Source organism: Tursiops truncatus, chromosome 13 (genome assembly GCF_011762595.2).
Source record: "Tursiops truncatus isolate mTurTru1 chromosome 13, mTurTru1.mat.Y, whole genome shotgun sequence".
NCBI lineage: Eukaryota > Metazoa > Chordata > Mammalia > Artiodactyla > Delphinidae > Tursiops > Tursiops truncatus.
The window spans coordinates 74,494,080-74,521,219 of NC_047046.1; the positions used below are offsets into that span (position 1 = coordinate 74,494,080).

Here is a 27,140-nt window from a genome sequence, read left to right on the forward strand (position 1 = left end):
TACAACACGAGTAACTCGAAGAAATTACAGTGGTTAATGACCAGCTTGCTGTAGTACTGGTGTCCACTTTTTACTTTGGGCTCTTAAATCACAAACATTAACCTGATAGTCATAATCTGTTCTGTTGGGATTATTATTTGGTAAAGCATACTTTTTGCGGTATATATAGTTAGGTACAAAGGTACAGTTCTGCAATAAGCAATCTACTTTCTTCATTCTTTAGTTTAAAATAATGAAGGAATTTAAACTAAATTCCTAAACAGGAATGCCTGTTTATGTTTTGTTCCATTGCATGCACAAGGGAAGAGGAAAAAAATAAAAGCAACTAACTTCAAATTTACAAAGCTCCCTTTTAAAAATTCCCTCAAAAAGACCAACAAACTGCTCTCTTCTCCATTGTGAACAACTTCCTACATCTCAGAGGTGATCAGCACATTAATTAATAATCATAATTCCCTGGTGTTGATATACAAAGTGGAATTTAATTCATCAAATGCTTACAGTCCCTCTGAGTTTAAAACTGTAATTAATTGTAAGTAACGGTCTCAGTGCAGTCTTCGGCTCCCCACTCTTGCCCACTTCATACCATCCACCATTCCTCTAGTGAACTCGTATTTTAAGAGATCATTCAATTATTTCCTCCTCTACAAAGTCTCTTCTGTCAGCTCCCCCTGTATCCAACGAAACAGTAGCATCAACTTCTCCCTCACGTGTGCCCCTTGCGTGTACAGTTTTAACAGAGGCTCACTGCTAGTAGACCTCATGTTTCTTGGGGTCAGAGGCTGTATTTTATTCATCTTCTATTGCTTAGAGTATACCTGGAATGCACTAAATAATAATATTTGATGAATAAATGAATGAGAGGGAATATCATAGTTCTTCCCAAAAGTCCTTTGACTGCTTCCAGCTAGTGTTTTGCCTGGAGAATTCGTCGTGATGAATGTGAGTCTTGGAATTGGAACAGTAGAGACAGAAGAGACTTCAAGAACCATCCAATGACTCATTTTGCGAATAAGAAAGCCTTGGCCCACAAAGATTACTTTTGTAAGGTGATACAGATTGTACGTGCCAGTGCCGGGACCAGATTGTTACATCTCCCAACAATCTCTCAGGTATTCCTGACTCTCTATTAGGCTGTCTCTCTTGAAAACAAAGTAAAGTATATTTCCTTTCAGAGATCTTATACGTGGATTTTATATCTATGAATTCACAATGGCCTCCTCTCACTCACTCATAATCAGTGAGCTTGTTATTACAGCATTAATTCTGCTTTTCTCTAAGGCTGTTACTTTCTTAAAAAGACTCCTGTAACATAACTTATTAAAGAGATATAATCAGATTTTAGGGTTCCTGTTATTATATACACACATTGAGTAGATACATGAAATGGCATTTTTCTGAGTAATATGTAAAATATGTGTAAAATATATATGTTTTGCCAATATAGGGCTTTTTAAAAACAATAGCATCTAGCCTGCTGGGCTCACATTATACTGGACACTTAGGGGCACTCTTTGTTAACTCTCTGTAGGATTAGCCTCAGTCATAACAATTTCAAAGAAGTAAACTTATATGCACAAGTAGAGATTTTTCCAAGTCTTGAAAATTGAGTCTTTTATGATTTAATGGCTAAGATAATCATCTATAGATTTGGTAATTCCACTCAGGGCTTTGATTTCTATGTGCGCTAGTGAGACGTGAAAGTAGCAGCAAGAATAGTTAGAGATCTCAAGATTATAAATAATGGAATGCCAATGGGATGACTCTTTCTTCTAAAGTATTTAAGATGCATTTTAAAACCTGAATTACCAATATCAAAGACAACACTTTAATGTTTTCTTCATATTTACATTTTTACACTTGTTGAGGTTTAAAAGTTTATATCATGTCAGCTTTAAAATGACAAGGAATGGTTGGACTACAAGTGACAAATGAAGATGTGGGTTTGGAGCTGTCAGAATGTCAGTCATTTTGACTGACAAATTTCACTGCTGAAATAAGCTTTAAATTTCCTATGAATTTGACTGCCTGTTGAAGTATTTTATGCAGCTTCCAATTCTCTGTAAAAATACTGTTTTCAACAAAGCGTCAAAAAATATTGCGTGGTTGGTAATGGTGGTGCTTGCATACCTCAAATTTCCCTCTGGACCACTGTCCATATGTCTTTTCATGGGGATGATTGGGCATCCTTTCACTGACCTCAACAGAGTATTTTTTCTTAATTTTTTTATTTTATTTTATTTCAATTTATTTTTTACATCTTTATTGGAGTATAATTGCTTTACAATGGTGTGTTAGTTTCTGCTTTATAACAAAGTGAATTAGTTATACATATACATATGTTCCCATATCTCTTCCCTCTTGCGTCTCCCTCCCTCCCACCCTCCCTATCCCACCCCTCCAGGCAGTCACAAAGCACTAGCTGCTTCCCACTAGCTATCTACCTTACATTTGGTAGTGTATACATGTCCATGCCTCTCTCTCGCTTTGTTACAGCTTACCCTTCCCCCTCCCCATATCCTCAAGTCCACTCTCTAGTAGGTCTGTGTCTTTTTTCCTGTCTTACCCCTAGGTCCTTCATGACACTTTTTTTTTTTTCTTAAATTCCATATATATGTGTTAGCATACGGATCACTCCCTAACACCATATACAAAAATAAGCTCAAAATGGATTAAAGACCTAAATGTAAGGCCAGAAACTATCAAACTCTTAGAGGAAAACACAGGCAGAACACTCTATGACATAAATCACAGCAAGATCCTTTTTGACCCACCTCCTAGAGAAATGGAAATAAAAACAAAAATAAACAAATGGGACCTAATGAAACTTCAAAGCTTTTGCACAGCAAAAGAAACCATAAACAAGACCAAAAGACAACCCTCAGAATGGGAGAAAATATTTGCAAATGAAGTAACTGACAAAGGATTAATCTCCAAAATTTATAAGCAGCTCATGCAGCTCAATATTAAAAAAAACAAACCCAATCCAAAAATGGCCAGAAGACCTAAATAGACATTTCTTCAAAGAAGACATACAGACTGCCAAAAACACATGAAAGGATGCTCAACATCATTAATCATTAGAGAAATGCAAATCAAAACTACAATGAGGTATCACCTCACACCAGTTAGAATGGGCATCATCAGAAAATCTACAAACAACAAATGCTGGAGAGGGTGTGGAAAAAAGGGAACCCTCCTGCACTGTTGGTGGAATGTAAATTGATACAGCCACTGTGCAGAGCAGTATGGAAGTTCCTTAAAAAACTAAATATCAAAAAAAATAAAAACTAAAAATCAATTACTGTATGATCCAGCAACCCTACAACTGGGCACATACCCAGAGAAAACCATAATTCAAAAAGACACATGCACCTCAATGTTCACTGCAGCACCATTTACAATAGCCAGGTCATGGAAGCAACCTAAATGCCCATTGACAGATGAATGGATAAAGAAGATGTGGTGCATATATACAATGGAATATTACTCAGCCATAAAACGGAACGAAATTGGGTCATTTGTAGAGAGGTGGATGGATCTAGAGACTATCATACAGAATGAAGTAAGTCAGAAAGGGAAAAACAAATATTGTATATTAACGCATATATGTGCAACCTAGAAAAATGATACAGATGAATGAGTTTGCAGGGCAAAAATAGACACACAGATGTAGAGAACAAACATATGGACACCAAGCGGGGAAAGCCGTGGGGAGGTGGGGATGGCGGTATGATGAACTGGGCAATTGGGATTGACATGTATACACTGATGTGTATAAAACTGATGACTAATAAGGACCTGCTGTATAAAAAAATAAATAAAATAAAATTTAAAAATTAAAAAAAAGACATGTTAAACAAAAACAGAAAATTACATAATATAATCCTATTCTCATAGTTTTGAAAAGTGCACCTAAGTTATAGACATGGCCATGTCTACAATTTAAAAAGTAGTATGTCTATGAGTATAAGTGTATAGAAAAGGTCCTAGAAGTAGACACAATGAAGTATTAGCAGAAATTGCTTTCTGAGGAAGAAAACAGGAACTGAATAAAGAAAAGAAACATTCATTTTACTACCATCTAAAAATAAATTGCTCTATTATTTTACAGCATTCATTTATTACTCTCGTAAATATGTATATATGTACACACACACACATTTAAATTACATCAACCGAGTGCTAACTGATTTTGCCAATTCATACGTTATCAGTAATTAGCACATAAATTATTCATGTGTAACAAGGAGTGTCAAATTGTCACAGGGTGCTTAAAACAAGTTTTCTAACAAGATTTTTAAATGTATATACTCTCTATCAACTTGTTTATATAATTTAGACTCAGCTTGTAAAGGATTTGTGAAGTACAGCTAAGTTTCTATTCAAATCCTATCATCATAAGTAAAAGTTTCAAATTACTAGAGCCAAGATTAATGGAAATGTACTAAAATGATATCACTTGTATTTGTGGATACTGGTGAAAGATAAGACTTCATCCTAGCCTGTTTAAAATATTTAAGGCTGTGAAGTTTCCTCTAATATGGCTTTAGCCACATTCTACATTTTTAATTATTTGATTCTATTTTTAATTTTTTTTTAATGTCCTAGGTGAAGAAGTGGTCAAACTCTTGATAGCTGACCTTTAATTATTAACCAAAAAGACTAAAAACATTTAACCTAATAGGATATAAAAAGAACAACAACATAAAGCAACTGAAATTGGAGAAAAGACTTATAATTCTGAAACCAAAATCAGGGGTAAGGTATTAAGAGGTACAAACTATTATGTAGAAAATAAATAAGCTACAAGTATATATCATACAGCTCAGGGAAGATAGTCAATATGTTTTAATAACTATAAATGGAATATAATCCCCAAAACATGAGTCACTATATTGTACACCTGAAACTTACATAATGTTGTAAATCAACTATACCTCAACTAAAAAAAAAAAAGCAAAAAAAAGAAGAATTAATGCTCTAGTCTGGAATGCACACCTTATGTTTCTATTCTGCAAGAGAAAAAGTTTAAATCTGTTTTATTCATAATATAACAAAACTGACTCTTTTGAAAGAGTAAAAACATAGACAAATAGTGGAAGAAGTGATAAAGTAACAGATAAAATGAAAATATTTGCAATGGATAAGACAAAAGATAAATAGCAATCTTGTGTGAAAATGAGTACAACATTGGGAAAAAACAGATAACCTAATTGCTTTTAACTGGGATTTTGACGTGAGTGTTTGCAGACCTGGTGTGCCATCTTCAGTTCACCACAATTATCCCTTCACTCTCTATTGTTTTACACCTGCCCAGTTATTTTATTTACTTCATCATCTTGGCCCCTGAAACAAGTGGAATATGCAACCCCAGTCAAAGAATATGAACAGGCAATTTATAGAAGAAAACATGAAAGACATAAATTCAAGAGAACATATATTATTTCTCACTCAGCAATTTGACATCAACCAATATTGGCTTGGTTATGAGGAAAAGAGAATTCTTTACTTTGTTATGTTTGTGTCATAACTTTAATGTCCATCAAGAAGGGACAGGTTGTATAAGTTCTATGAAATAACATACTGAATACAACTCAATCATTAAATAGAATTAAACAGATCTGTACTATTGTATGAAAAAATGTAGTGTAAAATATACATAGTACAATCTTAAAGAAACAAAACTAGACAACTCTATTACAAATACCATGTAAATGGAATACTGCAGAGCGGTTAGCTGGCCAATCACAGGACCTAATCCTGCCAGCCAAGTTAACTTGCCAAATATAAACAACCGTCTAGACTAGATTAAGAAAAGACAGTCTCTGGGTTTTTTTTCTGCCTGGTCTATCAGGAAAAACTACCACTCTTCCAAGTATCTTCCCTTTATGCAAATAAAACTGCTCTTTAAAAACTCCAACCCAGGGTTTCCCTGGTGGCGCAGTGGTTGAGAGCCCGCCTGACGATGCAGGGGACACGGGTTCGTGCCCCGGTCCGGGAAGATCCCACATGCCGCGGAGCGGCTGGGCCCGTGAGCCATGGCCACTGAGCCTGCGCGTCCGGAGCCTGTGCTCCACAACGGGAGAGGCCACAACAGTGAGAGGCTCGCATACCGCAAAAAAAAAAAAACAAAAAGCAAAGATTTGTAAATGTTGGTGAGGATGTTAAGTAACCAGAACTCTCATAAACAATGGTAGAAAGAAAGTTGATTCAACCACTTCGGAAAACTGTTTGACTGTGTCTACCAAAGCTGATCATTTCCATATCCTCTAATCCAGCAAATACCCAATCAAAATGTGTACTCTTCCAAAAGCATACTCTAGAATATTCCTAGTAGCACTATCACAATAGCCCCAAATTGGAAACTATCCAAATGTCCATTTGCCAAGGGTGTAACTAATAGTGTTCAAAAGGAAATCTGTTGCCAAACTGTAGATTTTACATGTAAGTAATACTGATGATGACCGTAAAGAAGCAAAACTAAAAGGTTAAGGGTTTATTTCACCTATGGTCTGTTTATGGAAAGATCGTCATGTAGCAGATAGATACACTTTAAGGAAATCCAGAAACATATTAATAAATGATTAATAATGGAGGACTTCAGGGGGAATGCGATATAAAAATCATTTCCTTCACCCTTTCATTTCCATTTCTCTTCATCTTTTTGCTATCTGTTCTGCATACAAGATAGCAGAGAAATTCTAAGAACGTTTTTGTCACTTAGTCAACGATATCATGCATTAGTTGTCACACACAGAGTTTTCCAATGTCTAAAGGAAATACTATGTGTGAAGTAATCAGAGCAGTGCCTGACACACAGCAAACATGCTAAACATTAGTTGTTCTTCTCTTTCCTATGCTAAAATATGGTTGACATAATGATTCTTGCATGGTTAGATTAGATTAGATATTGTTATCTTGTCATCTAACCTAGTTTCATCAGTCACTGAAAAGATGCCCTCAAGCAAGCTGCTTGCTTTTCGCCTCTGGAGGTTTTGTCTCACTTTGTTTTTTCACAAAACTAGTCTCCTCCATAGACTTCCAGTAACATACAGGAAATACCTGGGGTCTGTGTCCTGTTTGCACTACTAGAGAACACTGGAACACTGAGGGTGAGCAGGAAATAGGTTACGGAAGCAACTTTGTACAATCTATGTGTTCTCCTTTGTGACTTGATTCTGAATAAAGCAACCCTTTTTTTTTTTTTAAGGATTAGCAATCTTTAATTTATTTAGAAAGTAATGTATCCAACAAATTATTTCTGTAAAATGTTCTCAAGCTGGTCCACCCAGGATGTTCCCTAAAACATACCTCATTGCCCCCCCCCCCCCAACTATGGGCCTCCTCCTGGGCCAGGGTCTCCCTAGTGGCCTCCCTGCCCCCTGCTTTTCTGCCACCGCCTGGCCTTGAGCCTGACCCCCAGACCATTCTTCCTACAACGTGGATCACAGCGCCTTGTGCTCAAGGATCACTAACGGCTGTCCCGGCAGCCAGGTGTGGATGAGCTCTGCGTCCCTGCACTGACACTCTCGACCCCTCACACACCAGCCTCAGTCAGAGCCAGGGGATGGATGTTCTGACCCGTCTCAACCACCGACCAGCTGTGGGCTCGTCCATCACTTCACTGACCCTCCCCGCGCGTCAGCTTCCCATCTACAGAAGGAGGGATCTTGACTGCGTAACCTACGCAGTTCTTCTCCCTCGTGAGACCCTCAGCCCATCTCAGTATTGATCAAAGAGCAAGGGAACTCCGTTTGCGGTGCCAGCTCTCAGGTCAGCAGTGTATTTCATCCTCACTTCAACACAGTTCAAGATCTTTTGAAGGATTTTGCTTCCGTTTTAAACATGGATGTTTATGGAAATCCGAAAGCTGCTGGGACCTGGCTAGCTCACACCCTGGCACCACTTGCCATGACTCACAGGAGGGGCTTTGGTCAACAAGGCCTGTTTTAATCAAATGTAAAGCAACCCATTTTATCTTACACTGCATAATGATAATAACCATTTTTATTTTGTACTAAGAAATGATATTGCATTAATTATTGTTACTTAATCATTTTAGAATACTATAAATGTTTCAATAAAAATTGCTAGGCTAATCAAAATATTTCCTGTTTCATTAAAACTGAACTCTCCCTCATGACTGCAAAATGAGCAATAAAGTTTGATAGCACTGTACAGTCAAGATTGCCTATTGCAAAAGGGTGATTTTTCTCAAAATGTGTTATATGAATACATTAAATATTTGATGCTTAATAAAAGCACAATAACATCCCTTTCCACTAAGCTGCCTCAAATACCAATTACATAAGAAAGATTTGCTAAGCTAATAATTTTCTAAGTAACCCCAAATGCTTCTTTAATTCTTGATGTGTTCTTCTTTGTTTCTCAGAATGAATGTGAGATGTTGTTTCCAATATTTGGTGGCATCACTTTTTCACAGCAAGGATTTACTTAACAAGCCTTTTTACTCTGCCTTGGATTTCATAGTGATGGTTCTAACAATGACTTATCAGGGTACGCTGCCTGAGACATGAAAGCATGGACACAAAACCAGGACTTCTTTTGTCTCTCCTTCTAATTATGTGATCTCTGGGCTGGTAATCATATCCAAAGACATAACAGTGTTTAGAAAAGATGCAGCTCCTAGTCTTTTGCTGACTGCAAATATCATCTAGCTTGTTCCCTTAATGACTCACTTCTCCTTGTGTAATCCCCTCCCTCAATGATTCTAGAATTGGCTATGTGACTTTTTTGGCCAACAGTACATTAGCAAATGCAATGTAAACAGAAGCTGGATAAGTGCTTGTGCATTAGGTCTTACTTTTGGGGGGGATTCAGCTGCCATGTGGAGAGAACATATGGAGGAGGATTAAGGTACCTTGGCTGACAGCCCCAAGCAACTGTCAGACACATGTCTCAAGCCATTAAGAACAAGCCAGCCCCAGCCTACCTGTGGAATGCATACAGGAGTTCAGCCAAAACAATGTGGAGCAGAAGTAAAACCATCCCAGCTGAGCCCTGCCCAAATTGCTGACCTGCAGAATTGGGAGCAAATAAATGATTATTGTTTCAAACCATTAAAAATTACTTGACTCCCACTATGTCTTTCCATATTCCTGTGAGCCAGAATAGGGATATGGGGCTGATGAGCAAGGCTCAAGTGTGTGGACGAAGACAAGGCTTGGGGGAAACTTTCAGGACAGAAAGAAGGAGGATTTTATCTGACCAGGACAGATCAAATAGTGGGTGACAGGCATCTCACTTGTGGTCACTGTGGCTCAGTAATGACCAGTAGACTAATGTAACCACTGAACACTTTGGCAATATGTCAACTACCTGAAATTAAATCTAACTCAGTGGGGGTGATGCCACATTACTTTAATTATTTCTACCAGCTGAATCAGTTCTCAAAATAGAAATCAGGCATGGAATGATAAAGTTATTTTTCTTGCATCCTTAGTTTATAGGATGACACCTGTACAGCTACATATGCTTATAAATGCCTGATTTCTATACCTAAAAAAAGTAATTGGAGGACATATAATTCTTTGTATTCCCCCATCACACCAGCATATAGTTGATCAATTATTGACATTATTGACTGACCTTGACAGAGCTCTATATTCTTTCTTCATTAATCCATATATTTAGCAAGTATTTACTGAGGGTCTTTGACGTGCCCAGCACTGAGCTAGGTATTGATAGAGAAGATAAGCAAGGTCCTCATGCAGCTTCCATTCTGGAGGAGAGAAAAAGACAATTACCCCAAAGAACATTTTAAAAAATGAGATAATTAAAAATTGTGATAATTGTTCTGAAGGAACGAAAGTGATTTTAAGAGAGAAAGTGCTTAGACAGAGAGAGGGTCTCTTCAGATAGAGTAGTATCAACAAAGAATTATCTGAGGACAGAATATTTAAGACCTAAAGAATGAGAAGGAGTCATGCAGTTATCACAGTACCCTGTAGGTCTAAAAGTTTCTGCAATAATGACTACATCAATTGTGGCCTCACTTTTACACACTGTCAGCCAACAGTGAACATGGCAGGGGACACAATACTCTAGTGCTATAATCAATCAACTGGGCATTTACTGGAAAATATTTGGTATACGTAGATCTCACTGGTTGGGTTCCTTTTCTTTCATTTTTCAGCTAGTTGTAATGACGTTTTATGAAAATGCAATCTATCTTTATGTTGCTATTCACTTCTACTCAGCTGTCCATTTTAAAATATTGCTTATGATAAAACCACTCAATCTCTCAACCAACTTGCCTGCAGGGATCCTTTTAATGAGTTTGAGTTGATAATATATATAGATGTCTATTATACTGTACAAAAATGAAGTAAATTACGAGATGCCTATTCCAGAATGAGAATTGACATGGGTTTGTTTTGAAGATAAAAAGAAGAGTCTATAGCTCTTGACTTCTAACATTCAGCTCCTTAACCTGAACCTTTTCCTCATGTTCTTCTTAAAAGTGTTCGTTTCACCCTAGAAAAAACGTTATATTTGTATTTTGGACATGAGAGAATTCTTATATAAATTTTTGGCTGAATTAGGTCCATAGAAAAGAAATATCCCAAGTGTAAAAATAGAAGGTGGTAGAAGCAAGCCGTGTATAGTAATAGCTATTTCACACTTTCAGAAAGTTGATTCCAGCGTGGTTTGCAATTATAGGAACAGAAAGACACAAGCTAATTAGTTATTGAGTCCTGATGTTCTTCTTTAAGGAAAGCCATCGATCTTTGCCCTCAGAAAGTTATTTTTATACAGTCACATGTGCAATCTAGTGGGTGACAGACCACCCGTGGGATCCTCTTCCAGTTTTGTTCTTTGAAATGAAAATAATCCTACTTTTATTTACAGGGAGTTTTGAGTCTTTCAAAGAGTCTGAAATATGGCTATAGTCACCAAGTGAACTATAATTAATTGCCTATGGCTAATTACTTGTGTAGCACTCAAATGTATTTAATACTACCGTTTAAAGCCATGTGGGAGTCTTTTAACTGTGCCCCTTTAAATCTTTATAGCAATAGTCATGTGGCTAGAGTTATGTGTATTAATGCCTTTAAAATGCTGAAGAGAGAGAAAAATCAGATAAGAAGGTTTAAGAAGAAACCTCATATTTGGCCACTGTGTGTTTAATAAGAGATTACATTTGTTTTAAAATTGAAGATAGTTTTGTTCTAATATAGTTAATTGAGGACCTTGGGTGTTTCTAGTCCAAGGGTACATTCATTATCTTAAAAATATGATAGTTAATGTATTTATGCATTCTGCAATCTGCAATTAAACAAAATTAAATTTTCTTATACAGAAGATGTTCATGCATTAGATTTTTAATCCTTCATTCTATTACAGTACTAGAACTTCTGACTAATATTAGAGGTGTAATAATTGTTCATTAGGGTGTCCTTGGGAGTAGAGTTAGGGTTGGGATCTAACTGCCACACCTAGTGATCAACACAGGATTGTATATGGGTCTGGTTCCTTACCCTGGTATCTAGCAGTAAGAGAAGCATAGAGAGAAATTACCCCTAAACCACAAGGAGCCAAACCCCACTTTCCCTGGTGTCTTACCTTTGCTGTGAGTATAATTCTATCATCTTAAAGTCTAGATTAAGAAATCTCACATTTATGTTTGGTGACAATGTCCATGAGAGAGGATGATCATACACATACAGAACATTTCCATTTGTGTGCATGGGATTATGCACAATTCCTTGCCTAATGGTGCTACTCCAGTAAGGCTTTCCTGGAATCCAACATGGAATTGACAGGAGTCTCTGTTTTGGACTCTTCTCTCTCCTATGAACAGGGTAACACACTTTATAATATGTAATCCCTCTAATTTCCAACCTTTGGCTCTTCTTTCAATATGTCTCCACCAGAATACAAAATCAGACCGATTTTGCCATTCTCATAACCGTAACTCTTGTTCAGAAATGTTTTCAACTTGCAATTTCCAGTTACCAACGGAAAGTCTCCCCTTTATGTCCACATTTGAGTGGAATCCTTCTCCACACGTTTCACAACTTAACATTCCCCTCTTGTTTCTAAGTCTGGCCCCAAAGGAACCATAAGAAATTGTGTTATAATCCAACTGCTTTTCTCCCAAACTCTGCTTTCCTCAGCTTCAAAATTCACTAGGATGTGAGCAACTTCTCCTGTTTTGATGGTAACATAAACATTTCTAGTTTCTCTTTTCCAGATACATCAGATCTGACCCTACTTCCTCTGGGGTCCTAGGTCACTCAGATATTACTCTACCCCTTCAGCTGGGCTTTGTAAACTTTAAACCATTCAAGTTAGAGTAGGATGGGCCCCACTTTCCCAATCTTGAACGTCTCCTGATGCTGCTTTCACTTTCCCACAGTTTATGTGTTGATTTCAATAATCACTTTCTTCATTGACCTTGTTTATCCCTGAATTCCCAGAGATCTCATCTCAAAATCCAAGCAACAATCTTCTGTTCACATGCAAATAACCACACTCATTGGTCAAGAAAGCTTTCACAGGGGGCTTCCGTGGTGGCGCAGTGGTTAAGAATCTGCCTGCCAATGCAGGGGGCACGGGTTCGAGCCCTGGTCTGGGAAGATCCCACATACCGTGGAGCAACTAAGCCCATGAGCCACAACTACTGAGCCTGCACATCTGGAGCCTGTGCTCCGCAACGGGAGAGGCCGCGACAGTGAGAGGCCCGCGCACCGCGATGAAGAGTGGCCCCCGCTCACCGCAACTGGAGAAAGCCCTCGCACAGAAACGAAGACCCAACACAGCCAAAAATTAATTAATTAATTCATTCATTCATTTGAAAAAAGAAAACTTTCACAGTTTCGTCTGGTTCTAGGAACTAGGTTTGCTCAGCAGCAAGGAGTCACAAACTTTGGTTCTGTTAAAGTCTACATTGGACCGTGCATTTAAATAAATAATTTGGTGATACGTAAGTCAAGAAAATCCCCTTTATAACAAAAGTCCCCTGTGGTTGACATTCTGGATTCCCAAATTTGGATTCCCATAATAAAAGCTGAAAAACACGCCCACCTCTTATCTCTGGCTGAAAGTCAGGAAAACAGAAAAGATAATCCAGGGTACTGAGGTCACACCAGTCAGCAAGTCCAAATACACGCACCATGGAAGTTTGAGGGTTTTGGTGTGAACTCTCTCTGGCCTTTAAAACAAATTTTCATCCCTTCCAAAATTAGATTCTCCCTCGCTCCATGTGAGATGTTACCCAGCAGACATGCAGCTACTCATGCAGAGTCTATCCTGGCACAGAAAATGAATTCCCATCCTGCCAACATGTTTTTGCCTATCCTTTTTCCAGCACAGGAGCCATGTCCCCTCCATGTGGAACACTGTCTATGAAATTTACAGCTGTTCCCACAGTTTGAGGTTCCCAAGAGACTCTGTTTCCCAAATGCCAGTCTTCTGTGCATGTGTTTGCCTTACGCTGCCAAATTATGGCGGTCATGAGAATTCCGGACTCTCCTGTCAATTACCCCTGCTACAAATTCTTATGGGGGCTGTGCAGAGGGCACACAGGCATATTGACTTGTTTATTGCCACTCATGTTTTTGACAACTAGAAACAATATGTTTAGCAAGTTGAATTAGACAGTGAGTGAACCACAAGAACTTCTTGAGCCATCTAGTTTAAAGCCTAGATAAGAAACAAGCCTGGTAGTCACTTTGATCCCTCCCACCAAGATCTCGGTAGGTGTTCCTAGCCTTCTGGATCACATTATTCTGGTAATGAGAAAGAGACATGAATATATTACCGTAAACATAGTATTTTTGTGACTTCCTCAAGCATCATGTATATGCCCTTCAGCTACCAACCTGGAATGTCTTCCCATTCCCTACATGGGTCTTGGCCACTCAAACCCCTAACTTGTTTGTTTAGTCATATTTATCAGTGCTCTCCCTACTCCCAAAACCTTGTGTATTTATTAACACGCTTAATGGCATCTCTGTGTATATATTCCATTGCCCACACTAGAGACACCAAAATCTCAATTTCTCTCACTCAACGGCCTGTGCATTGATCAGTTACTTTCTGAGTGCTACGTCAGATGCGGAGATATACAGATGAAAAAGAACCAACTATCTGCCTTCCAGAGCTACAGTCAATTATTACAACAAGCTGACACAAGGTACTATGGAAGCACAAAGGGAAAATTGCTTAATTCTGCCAAGAAGGACAAGAGAGACTTCCCAAGAGAGACAACACTTGAGGTGAATCCTGAATGAGGATTTCAACCCGCAGATAAAGGGATACCCGCCATTATTGACAGAGGCAAGCATATGGCAAGTGCATAGAAGCATAAAACAGCATGAGATGTTGGGGGAACTGTAAGTACATCAGCTTGATTTTCCAATAAGTCATAGTGGTGAAAACGTGGTAGATGAGGTGGAAAAGGTAGGTGTCAAAGATCAGCCTTGGGGGCTTCCCTGGTGGCGCAGTGGTTGAGAGTCCACTACCGATGCAGGGGACACGGGTTCGTGCCCCGGTCCGGGAAGATCCCACATGCTGTGGAGCGGCTGGGCCCGTAAGCCATGGCCACTAAGCCTGGATGTCCGGAGCCTGTGCTCCGCAACGGGAGAGGCCACAATAGTGAGAGGCCCGCGTACCGCAAAAAAAAAAAAAAAAAAAAAAAAAGCTCAGCCTTGGGTACCACGGTAGGGAATTTGAATTTGATCTTATAGTGATTTAATACATTAAATGAAATATTTTAACAGCAAAACGATTGAAAAGGTGTGCTTTATAAAAATCATTCTGGTGATTTTAGTATGGAAGGTAGAAGTAAGGTAGTAGAGACTGGAGGCAGGGCCTGAATTACGGCAGTGGGAATGGGAAGCCATTCTGAATTGCAGGAAGGACATTATTAGGAGGATTGTCAGAGTTCATGTGTGATTAATTCTCCCCCTAGATTCTTCACTACAAGAAAGAACAGTCACGCTACCATTGAGCAAAGACTCCAAATACGAATTGATCTGATGACCCATACTGCTCTAAAACTCCACCCCAGGCCTTCCCACCACAAGTCTACCAACCTTCCTTACTCTGCGACTTCAACTGTGATTTCTTTCCCATATTAATGAAAGAACTGCCCCCAACTCCTCAAAAGAGAAAAATCCTACAACCTGTACTCTAGGTACTACCATCTCTCACCAATCCATGAACTCCTCTTCTATGGGTACGTCTTTCGCATGTGCATCCTCAGTCTTCTCCCATCTACTGGATCGTTGTTTTCAGCCTACAAACATGCTGTAAAATTTCCTTTCTTTAAAAAAATTTTATAATTTTTCCTAAATTCTCCTCCGGGTATGTCAATGCTCTACTTTTCTTCCCCCAAAGCCTTCTTTGTTGTTGCTAATTCATCTCACGTGTACTTCATAAAATTATGAAATCAGTCAATATATAAGAAAAGATCTTTTACCATCACCCCTCAGCTCTTCAACCCTTGGATCTCACCCCTCCTACTTGCTTAGGTGCATCATACACTCTAAAGCCTCCATGTTTCTGTTTGTGTTGTTATGCCAGCATAGAACATCTTTTCCAACTTTCTCTTCCTAAGAAAATGTCATTAATCACTCAAAGTGTACTTTAGAAACCAATAAAGTCTTGGTTTCCATAAAGTCTTTCTCAGTCTCTTCAGTCAGAGTAATAATTTTTCTTTTCACTTCCTGCCTTTACTTCTGTTATTATGCCCTTACCTATTCTGCCTGAAATTAGAGTTTACAATTCAAGGTTCAAGGTCATATTTCATAATTTATAATTCAAGGTCATATGTCTGACACCCAAAGTAAATTATAAGCTTTGCAAAAGGAAGACACTTCATTTTCCCCACAGTAGAATCTAGCATTATGCTCAGCTTATAACAAACGCCTGTTTACTTAAGAGGTTGGTTAATTAATTAAGAGTGAATCAACAGAAGGATAAAAATAAATAAATTACATAAAAAATTGTTTTTGCTCAGACGCTTGGATTTAATAACATTAGATTTTCTATATTAAAATTGTTTTCTTCAAAATGACCCTAGAGGGCTTCCCTGGTGGCGCAGTGGTTGAGAGTCCGCCTGCCAATGCAGGGGATACGGGTTCGTGCCCCGGTCCGGGAAGATTCCACATGCCGCGGAGCGGCTAGGCCCGTGAGCCATGGCCACTGAGCCTGCGCGTCCGGAGCCTGTGCTCCGCAACGGGAGAGGCCACAACAGTGAAAGGCCCGCCTACCGCAAAAAAAAAAAAAAAAAAAATCAAACAAAATGACCCTAGATATTCAATACTGTCAAAACACTTAATCAAAATTTATCAGGCCCTTATTATCCTAGGTACTGTTGGCTAATCCTGCTATGAAATTTTCTTCTATAGGGAAAAAGAGAGAGAAAGACAGATTGACTTCCAAATAATCAACAAATTTCCCATCTCCAAGTCGTATGTTTGCAGTTTTAAACCCAGCAAGACACTAATGTAATAATTAATTTAGTCAATTCAGGACTGGTACATTTAAACATAATAGTTATTTATCAAGATTGATTTTGCTTTATAAGTTTAAAAGGTGCATAACTTAGTTTTGAATGCCTAACAACCCACCCCAAGGCCTACTGGCTTTGAAAAGTCAATAATTTATTTAGCTTATAATTCTGTGGGTTGGCAATTTGAGCTGGGCTCAGCCGGGTGGCTCTGGTTTAGCCTGGGCTTACTTACATGCCTACAGCTAGCAACCGGCTCAACTGAAGGCTGATTGGTCTAGGATCACCTCAACTGGGAAGACTCCTTTTTGATCCTGTAAAGACACCAGCAAGCTAGCCTAGGTTTATTCACAGGGAACTGGGTAAGGACTGAAGAGTGAAAGTGAATTTTGCAATGTCTCCTGAGGCCTAGGGGCAGAGCTGACACATCACCTCTGCTACATTCTATTGATCAAAGTCACAGAACCAGCTCAGGGTCAAGCAGAGTAGGAGCAGACTCTACCTCTAATAGGAGGTACTGCAAATGTGTGAATAGAGGGAAGGGTAAAGGCTTATGGTCATTTTTATTCAATCTACCACAGATAGTCAAAACTCCATGAATATATATTGAACATTTAATATGAGATTGTCCCTAACATAAAGAAACTATAGCCTAGTGTGAGAGATAAACAATTACCAGGTAATAATGAGATAAGTGGTATATGCTATTTCTCTGCTTAGAACACTCCTTTTCCTTCTATTCTCCTAAGACTCCTTTAAGTTCTCAAATAAACATCACTTCCTCTGAAGATCTATGACAGGGAACAATCTTGTCCTAGCAGTCCAAGTTGGCTATGTGACTATTTCCCACGTGACAAACATTTTTCATCAGTGTCCATATTGAATTGTCACTTAGAGGGCATGGTATATTGAAAGATAGGTCATTCTATTGTCAGGAATTAATTTTTTTTAAGTGACAGAAAGAAAATGAAAGCATAAATTTCTTCTTCATTTTTTACATCATACATTACATCATGAGAATCTTTGCATTTGTGCCATTTGTTAATATGTCTGTTAGGGAACAGATGGAAGGCATAGAGGTTTTAAACAGCAGGGGTTGTTATTTAATCAGATTTGTACATTAGAAAAATCACTTGTCCTGGATTGTATGCAGAGATCCATTTACTAGCAAAAAATATAATCTCAGTGAAAAAGTATGGGCGTTTGAAGACAGAAAGAAACTGCAAATTTTGAGAGCTGTGTATGATGCTAAATCCACACAATGTGATTGGTTGACTAGAGGTTGCGACTAAGTAAAAACCAGCAATGATGACTTCCTGGTTTCTAGCTCAGGACACTGGGACCAGCTGGGCCCCTCAATGAGTGGGAATTTAAAAAGATGTGTAACGTGAGAGAACATAATGAAACCTTTCAGGAAAGGTTAACTTTCAGATTTGGGCACTGGAAATGAGCTAATGAATTTATGGACATAGGTGGCGTATCATTGTCATACCACAGTCCTTTACCGGTGATGAACAGAGGTCCTAAACCATCTTTAGAGAACTTGATGAAAACTATGGACTTTGTCACCAAAAATAAGGATCATGAAGCACATAACTTAATCGGTTCACCAGCCCCCTATACCCTGGTGAATTTTGAATCCTATGTCAAAGTTCCCTGTTCAGGAAATAGACGTGTTAATATTAATCCAAGCTGGATCCCCTCCCAAGAAGAGGACACAAGTGACTGAGGTGTGAGTAAATTAATCTATTCAGCTTAGTAGTTTTATCATCTAATAATATAATTTTTAAACATTAAAATTATCTGATCCTATGCTTAATTTTTTTCATTTACTTCATTTTTGTTAACACCTTATTTTATAATGAGATTTTGACTCAGAGATTTTTGCTTAAATGAGATTTGCCCAGATATATCTGGAAGTGTTCATCTGATTTCGTTTTCATGCTTAATTACCACTAGGCTCCCTTCCTCCCTAAAGAAAGCATTTTTGGAAGTCTCTGGATTGTCCATGCATTGAACGGTGACACAGGAGAGAAGAAGGTGCTAGCAAACAGGCCAATTAATTCTCTTAACTTGAATAAGAATGCTAAGGTTAAAGTCACTAGGATTTAACTACAAAAATTCAACACCTTAGTTAACATATTAAATCCCTTCAATTAATTATTGTATAAATAAAATAATTACTTTCCACATTCATGATTTTGATTCCAACCAAAGCACAGCATTTTAATAATTTTAAGTTTGTATATCAAGACCAAAACAGCCCTGGGAGAATAATAAAATTAATGAAATGTAGACAAACTCTATAGCAAATAATTCTGTTTTCCATGCAAAGTCAGCAAATACCTGAGTATGTTCAAGCAGAATTCACATGAAGCAGATATTGATAATCAGGTCATTAAACAGGTAACCTGGACAGTAAGAATGCAGTTTCTATAGTGCCAAAGACATTGGGGGGCAGTTCACTTCAGTATCTTCTAAGTCAGCTCACAGATGAGAGCTTTAATGGTTGAATCAATGTGTTGGAAGCAGAGCATCCAGCTTTTAAATTATTGCTTTATTCAACTTTTTTACAATGCTTTTCCTTTTCTGTATATAAACTACCATGATGACATATCGCAATGATTTAGTCAGGAACAAAGAATGTTCAAATCCTTCACTTGTGAATTTCTACCTAAGAAATAATGAAAATATAGTCATTTTTGTTTGCATAGCAATTTCATGTTTTCTGTTGAATGATCTATAAGGCAGTTACCATATTTATGCATTTTTTCCCTTTTACAAAAGAAATCTCTCATCTATAGTTACATAGTAAAGGATTTTCTTATCTAATTTTCTTTTTTAACAGAATTGATTTCTTTATCGACTCTAGAAGTGAAAACTAGTAAGTAGAATCTGGCATAAAAGGAATAGTCGGCCATATGCTTATATCATTTGCGATAATCTGAACTCAACTGGAATACTAATTGCTTTTGGCTCCTCATGCAGATGTAAGGGCACATCTACCAATGGAAAAGTCAGTGACTATTCCAAACAGGTATATAAACCCACTGCAAGAGTCACTTGAATCTTTAACTGAAGAAATTATGCAAAGGAAAACCAAACTAGAGATATGTGCTTGGCACAGTCAGCAACACTCTGGCTTGAAGAGAATTGGCATATAGTACAGGGAAATAGATACAGCACCATTCCCGTCTGCTTTTGTCATATGGCTTAGGAACGAAGGCAATGAATGACTATGGCTGGGACACTGGTTGGCTAGAAAACAACCCAGGGGTTCCAAATAACTCTGTTCATTTCTGGACACAGAGGGACTGCCAAGACTTCTAACAAACATGCATACTTGGGCATAAGAAAAGCTGGTTTGGAAACTGTAGATGTCTCGTTTATCTCCATGATCACTATGAAAAATAAAGGGCATTACCTGCGCAATATGGAATTTGGAGGGTTACTGTCATGTCCAAAGAACATATTCAACCTGCTGAAAGCTGATTCCTCTCCTAGTTTGAAATGAGTTTGGGATGCCTGTCTATTTGGCACTATCCACTATTTCCTGAGATTGGTGATGATAAGCCTATTTGTAATCATGTGAATTTTTTCCTGCATTTTGACAGGCAAGCTTTGAGTTATTTGAGGTGATGAGGGTAATGATTTACCAGTGACATTTTACTGTCTGTTAAAGAAAAAAAAGGCACCATTCTTACGTGATGCAGACATGAAAAAGGTGCAGCCTGTTGAAGGCTGTGACAGAAGAGGTCTCATAATAAATTAAAAAGTAGACCATGATACATTGTATTTTGACTGAATATTACAAGTATTAGTATTGTAATAATATATGATGTGATATATGATAATATAGGATAATAATTATGATAATAAATACCATAATATACTATGATATTTCTTTGTCTTTGAACTGTAATAGGCTCTTGTGTAATTCTGAGACACTTCAACCTGCAACATCATATGTTTTTCTCATAATGACAGTTATTAGCAAATATTTAAAGGTTCATTTGGTGTTTTAACATGAAATTATAACACATGGATTTTGGTTCATAAACCTTTTCTCCCAGAAAAATTAAAGCCATTTTGCAGCACATATGCCTCTGCTACAACACAAAAAGATTTTTCTTTAAAAAAATTTTTTTAAAACTGTAGTAAAATTTCAGGGGAATGGCAAGTTAGGTGAGAGAAGAACGGGAGGAAATATGTTTTACAGGACCAAATAACAAAACGTGTTTTGTATTTGTTGGGTTATATTGAGGGATGTTCTATATCCACTAATAACTGTTCTTGTTGATTTAAATGGTGACTCTGAAAATGGGCAAGAACATAACTTTGATTCTTATTCAACTGAAAGCGTGAATAAATATCAATAAACAGCAATCTCAGGTAGAATCAGTACTCAGAGAATTCACTCACTCTAAAGGGAGGCTCCTTGTCTAGGTTAATTCTGTGGCCAAAAGAGCATTTGAAAAGCAGTGCAAACCCATACCCCTCTCAGAAGCGCACTCTACTTGGAAGGTACTAGTGTACTACAACCAGTCATCTCCAGTAGCCATGGTCCCTCACGGTACCAGATAACATAAAACTCATACAGTAGTACTTGCCTCTCGGGAGCTTAGAAACCACTGCATCTATACCACTCCACTATACCACTGAAGCAAGGTCTGGGTACAACCCAGAGCAAGAAAATTAAACCTTCATTAAAAATTCAGGAACTAGATTTTTACCTTTATTCTCTTTTTCAATTAGTTCCTTCCATGTTCTAGAATCTCAGAATACAAAAGGATCACAGAATGAAGTTTCTCATGTCTCCATGTCCATGTATGCTTTGAAAGTTCAAGTCTTCCAATATTGTCAAAATATTAATATTATGCTTTAAAGGGCCCATATTTTCTAAGCTTATATATTAGTGAAGCTACATTCACATGGAAAAGAGGTAGAAAAAATAGAAGTTACTTTTAAAAAATAAATTGTTGAGGCCATAAATGAAAAAACCAGCTAGAAGAATATTCTGCAGTAGCATAGGCACTCTAGGCTATTTTACCTTAAACAGAAAATATCAAATGATTAGCAAAGTGAGTACAGATGCTAAGGGTTCATATGTTTTTGCCCTTTCTGTGTTCGGACCAATTCATTTTAAATAGTAAATCTCCTTTTGGCCTCTTGTATTATTAGGGCTATACCACTTTATTAATCTTCCTTCATATTTGGTGTGAATCTAGGCCATGCAAGGAGGGAAAAGGAGGAGATGAAGAGGGAGAAAAATGGGGAGTGTTGTATCAATGGCATATCTCCACAGTACTAAATGCTATCACTTCTTTCAAAGGGCTTTAGACCAAACAAAGGAGATTATAAGAGACAATTGGTATACCCAGATGCCCAGCTATTCCACTGATAACCTCAAAACTGGCTATACACTCTGAAGAAATGGTTAAAAAAAAAGCCTAGCATGTATCCCACTGTATTCCAGTCATGACTCTCATTTAATGATTTCCTAAGATGAATAAAGCATAGATTTGGAGTCATGCAACTCTGTCCTAGAGATTGTCCAAATGTTTTAGAACAGGAAAATCACCACATTTGAAAAGTAACTACATTATCATAACTTAAAATAATTTGGAAAACAGTTACTGTACAAAATCACTTAGGTCCCAATATTTTAGTAGAACTATCTCCATTCACGAACCAAATCTGGCAAACAGTATTATAATTTTATTTGAATGTTGAGCTTGCCTATTAAAAACTGTCCATTTATATCCCCAGATGTTGCATTTCTCAACTAACAGTAAGCCCACATTCTGCTTTTGCTTTGAGGTTTGCCAGTATGAACCTATAAGGGTTCTTTTGGGAATCCTGCTGGCTCCATATGCCCTGAAGCTTAAGCAAGCCACCTCTTAAGCTCAGTACATGAGCAGACAGTAACGTTTCATTGGTAGAAAAAAACAGTCAGGTTTCAGATACAGGGAAATGGTCCTGAAACTTCCCTTCACCTGGGAAAAAAAATCTGCATGCAGGAAAGCATCCACAGAGAGTATTCCATGGCTCAACATGAACATCTTTAAATTACAACAATCTAGATCCTCTATCTTTCCCCTCTATTGAATCACTCTGATTTGTACCACCATCCATCAAATTAGAGGCGTAATATAGTATACAATACTGTATGTACTGAGGACACGGAGAAATAAAGATCAGAAGCCACAGTCCCATCAAACTTTTTAGTCAACTTTTAATTTAGTCCTTTGAACCGCAGAGCACTTTTCATCATTTTGGGATTTTCAGCATTGCCCTCAACCTCCTTTCAGAGTACCTCTAGAGCTTTCTTGACTGCTTCTTCTTTTTTTTTTTTTTAACTCCAACAATGTATTTTCTTTCCCTCTCAAGCAATAAAGCCATTTTTCCTTTTCCATTGAAAAGCTTTTTCTCAGTCTTTATAATCACAATGAGAACACGTCCTCCAGCGCTTACTTTAATTCTATTGCTCCATCTTCTTATCATGATACAATAGCTGCACTATCCTTTAGAATAAAAACAGTTCGGAACAGGCCCATCTCTTTTGATATGAAACTTTCTTTCAGGTCAATATGATCTAGAGACCTTGAAATAAGAAATAAGCAGCATGAAAATCAGGACTTTGATTTGATCAGATGCAAAGCTCCCTACCCATTTAAGTTTTCCAATAATTGGCTTCAAATACCAACTCTCACAAATTATATAAGCATCCACTTCTGCAGATTCCCAGAGTTGTTACATTCTCTCATGGTTGAGCACCTAATTTAGGAATTTTATCCAACCACACCAGGCAAAGTGGATAAAACACTCCCATCAAATAGAAAGAACATTTTAAAGCCACTTTTCACCAGTAAGGTTAAGACAACTACTGTTTTAATTTTCAAAAGGAATCTTACTTCTCTTTCTTACCACGCAAATATATATATACATATATATCATTTTAGACAGTTCTTCAATAGAACAGTAAGGATTTGATGCCTTTTTCCAGTTGATGGCTTCATAGATTAACTGCCTATCCCAAATGTCTTGTTGAAAAGGTTAATATAACCTGCTCGTCATGTCCACACATGGGGTTTTTATACCTGTTTCACTCCATATCTAAGAAAGGAATCACACTATTTATTTCTGTAATTCAATAACTTCAAATACATAGGCTACTCTTTCTTCCTGCCAAGAGACAATTTCGGGCAATTGCTAAGATTTAGTCATATACACTACATGAAACTAAATGTTACTGTATATCACAGTCAAGGGACAGTAAGAATCTAAAAGTCTATACCATGAGACATTACAGAAATAGAGTCTAAAACTACTAACTCAAATGACTTGAATAAATCTTGTGTTAGGATTTGTGATTTACTGACTGAAAATCATAAAAATGATATTGTAAATCAGGAATATATTCAAAGAATTTTACTGTTGTAGTATAAGCAGTGTTTACTTAAGTAAACACATTTAAGATTCATCAAAAGATTTTCATTTTATTTCATTGATTGCCCTGGGTGAGGCAGAAATTAATGGTAATAAAAGGAGATATATATGCTATATATTTTTAAAATTTTTAAATAAAAATGGCATATATTTAAGGTATACAATATAACTTGAAAAATAAATTTTTCAAAATAATCCATGTATTTAATTTATGCTGTAGTAAAAGCTTTGTAATGAAAAGTAGCAAACCCCATCCCATCCTGCCCCACTACCAATTCCCATGCCCCAGGCCAATGACTTTTAACGCTTAGCTGTTTCTTCCATTATTTACCTCCATATTTTTTTAAATGTGCAAATATTGAAATTTTTTAACTTCTTAATTTCAGGTATTCTCTGTCAGCTTCCTCTTGTCTCTCATACGCTACCATCATCCCACATCCCACACACCCACCTACCCCTACACTCTCAATTAATACGTATGTGTGTTAATATAGTAAATAAAGTCACATGATATATTAACATTTAACATATGATTTAATATTTTGACACATATAGGTAACATATATTAAATAAAGGTTTACATGATCATGTCTGGATAACTACTATACAAAGCCATGAGTGATATCTGTATCTATCTCTCTCTCTATATGTATTGATATATAGAATCTCATGCATCAGTTTGCTTTTTATTCTGCTGTAGTTTTCCTTCCAGAGCCCCTCAAATGCCTGCTTCAATTTGCATTGCTTGCTCTTTGGCCCTGCTACACAGTAGTTTTCCTAAGATTTCCCTTTACTGATATCCTTGGATGTCCCCTCCATGGCTCTCCTCTGTTGGGTACCCTTTTCATTAATCCTGTGTCTTTCACTTTCTTAGGTTATTCCTTATTCTGCTTAAGAGTAATCCTGAGGAACTTTTTAAGAAAATAAGTGCTAAAGTTATGGGTTTTGAGTTTTTTCATGCTTGAAAATATCCTTCATTTATCCTTGATGTATAATTGAAAATCATTTTCACTATGAATACTGCAACAATGCTTCCATTGTTTCTTGCTTCCAATTTCAGTGTTAAGAGATCTTGTTTCATTCTGATCGTTTGCATGTGGACTATCTTTCCCTGTTCTAGAAGCTTAAAGATCTTCTCTTTATCTCTAAGGTACTAAAACTTCATGATAATGTTGACTTTTTTCTTTCATTGTGCCAGACTTGTCTTTTGGAGACTTATTTCCTTCAGTTTGGAAAATTTTTCTTGTATTACTTCAATCATAACTTCCTTCACTTTGCTTTTATTGTTCTTTGTTTCTATAATCCAATTAGCAAGACTCTGAACATACTAAAATTCTATTCTGGTTTCAGTCCCTTTTGTCTTTTCAGATTACTCTTTGAAATAATTCTTTGAATTTATCATCCAACTGTTCAATTAATTTTTAATATTAACTGTTCTAATTTTTTAATTTCAAGGGCTCTTTTGTCATGTAAATGTATCTATTTTATACCATCTTCATTTTATTAGCTATATTAGTATGTTTCATTTATCCAACTTAGAATATTCCTTAAAGACCTTTTTAGATGTTTTTCTCACTCCGTGCATTCTCTGCTTCTTACAGATTTAAGATTTTTCTTTTTTAGGTAAAAACCTTTCCTCAAAAGTCTTATGATCATTTGTCATTCATTAATTTTTAACCTGGAGCACTAATAAGTTAAGTAGACATTAAAGGAGTTGAAGGGAAGGACTTCACTGCAGTGATTGTAAAGCTGTTTTTTCCTCTAACAGGACATCCAAAGTACAGTATCTGGGGGTTTATCCCCAGGGGTCCATCAATTCTCCGAGAATAAAATCTCCATTTTTCTGCCTGATGAGGATATATGTTTAGCTGTAAGAACCTTGTGAGCAAGCATACACCATTTGCTAATTCTTAGGTTCCAAGTTATTTCTGCAAAGGAAATCAGCTGGCTTCTCATTAGTATCTCCCTCTAAAATCCATAGGATTGCTTCCACCACTCTATTAATCAGCTACTACTATTTCCATGTTTAAAAAAATAAAAAGAAAAGATTGAGATCCCTTGTCTGCTGTTAACCTCCCTCTCATTCTATTGATCCTATTGCACTTGTAACTTTTTATCTCTTTACTGTTAATTAAATAAATGTGTATGATCAATTGACCAGAAACACTTATCCAGAAGCATTAGTATGATTTTAATATGTTAAAAACATTTTTAAGGTATTCACAGTATTTTAACTTTAACAGAAATCCCAAGATCTCCAGTTAAAAGGGAGAGAGGAGAAAGAGAATGCATTTTACCTTAGAAAAAAATTTAACTAGTGTGATTTAGGGACTGTTTTTTCTTCTGTGCTCCCAGTGAAAAATTAAAATATAAAGAAAATCCACTGAGTCCAAAATATCTAATCCTGTATCAGATAAAAGTACAACAATCCTGAATCATTATAGCATTTTCCCAAGTAAGATGACATAATTAATTCACACAAGATACAAATACAAGGATGATCAAAACAGTGTAGTTATAGCAGTAAAGTTGTGGAAACAAAAAGCCTGATAACGCATTATGATGTGTTCATAAAATACAGTATCATATAGCCATTAAAATATGATTGAGTCAAATTTTTTAAATGTTGCTCTTCAGTGACAATGTTAAGAAAATAAAAATGGGAGCTACAGAGTGAGAGAAAATATTTGCAAAAGGTACATATGATAAAAGGCTTGTACACAAAATATAACAGTAGCTATTACAATTCAATCAGAAAATAAGCAGCTATATTAAAGGTGAGCAAAATATTTTGAGATACTTCCCCAAAGAAGATATAGGAATGACAAATAAGCACAAGTAGAGATATCCAACATCAGTAATTACTAGAGAAATGCAAATTAAATCCTTAAAAATATACCACTACATACCTATTAAAATGGACAAATTACAAAGGCTGACACCAGTGACAAGGAATGTGAAGCAACTAGAACTCTTATAAACTGCTTGTGGGAATGCGAAATGGTATAGACAATTTGGACAATAGTTTGGCAGCTTCTTATAATGTTAAACATATAATTATTATAAGACAATGATCCTGCTATTTACCCAAAATAAATGAAAATACACGTCTACAAAAGGACTTGTACTCCAGTGTTCGTAGAAGCTGCATTCATAATAGAAAAAAACTGGAAACAACCCAAATGTCTTACAACTGGTGAATGAAAAG

The 27,140-nt window shown here is 36.9% G+C and overlaps 1 long non-coding RNA gene across 1 annotated transcript in view; it reads right to left on the reverse strand.

Annotated features, from left to right (window-relative positions):
• The window catches only part of LOC109550294 (uncharacterized), a 432,204-nt gene extending 422,463 nt beyond the window's left edge, over nucleotides 1–9,741 (reverse strand). Inside the window, exons 1-2 of the long non-coding RNA XR_004521593.2 lie at nucleotides 9,613–9,741; nucleotides 8,957–9,041 (exon numbers count right to left, since the gene is read on the reverse strand). This is a non-coding gene — a long non-coding RNA (uncharacterized lncRNA). The remainder of the gene's footprint in view (nucleotides 1–8,956; nucleotides 9,042–9,612) is intronic.
• Between the last annotated feature and the right edge of the window lie 17,399 nt (nucleotides 9,742–27,140).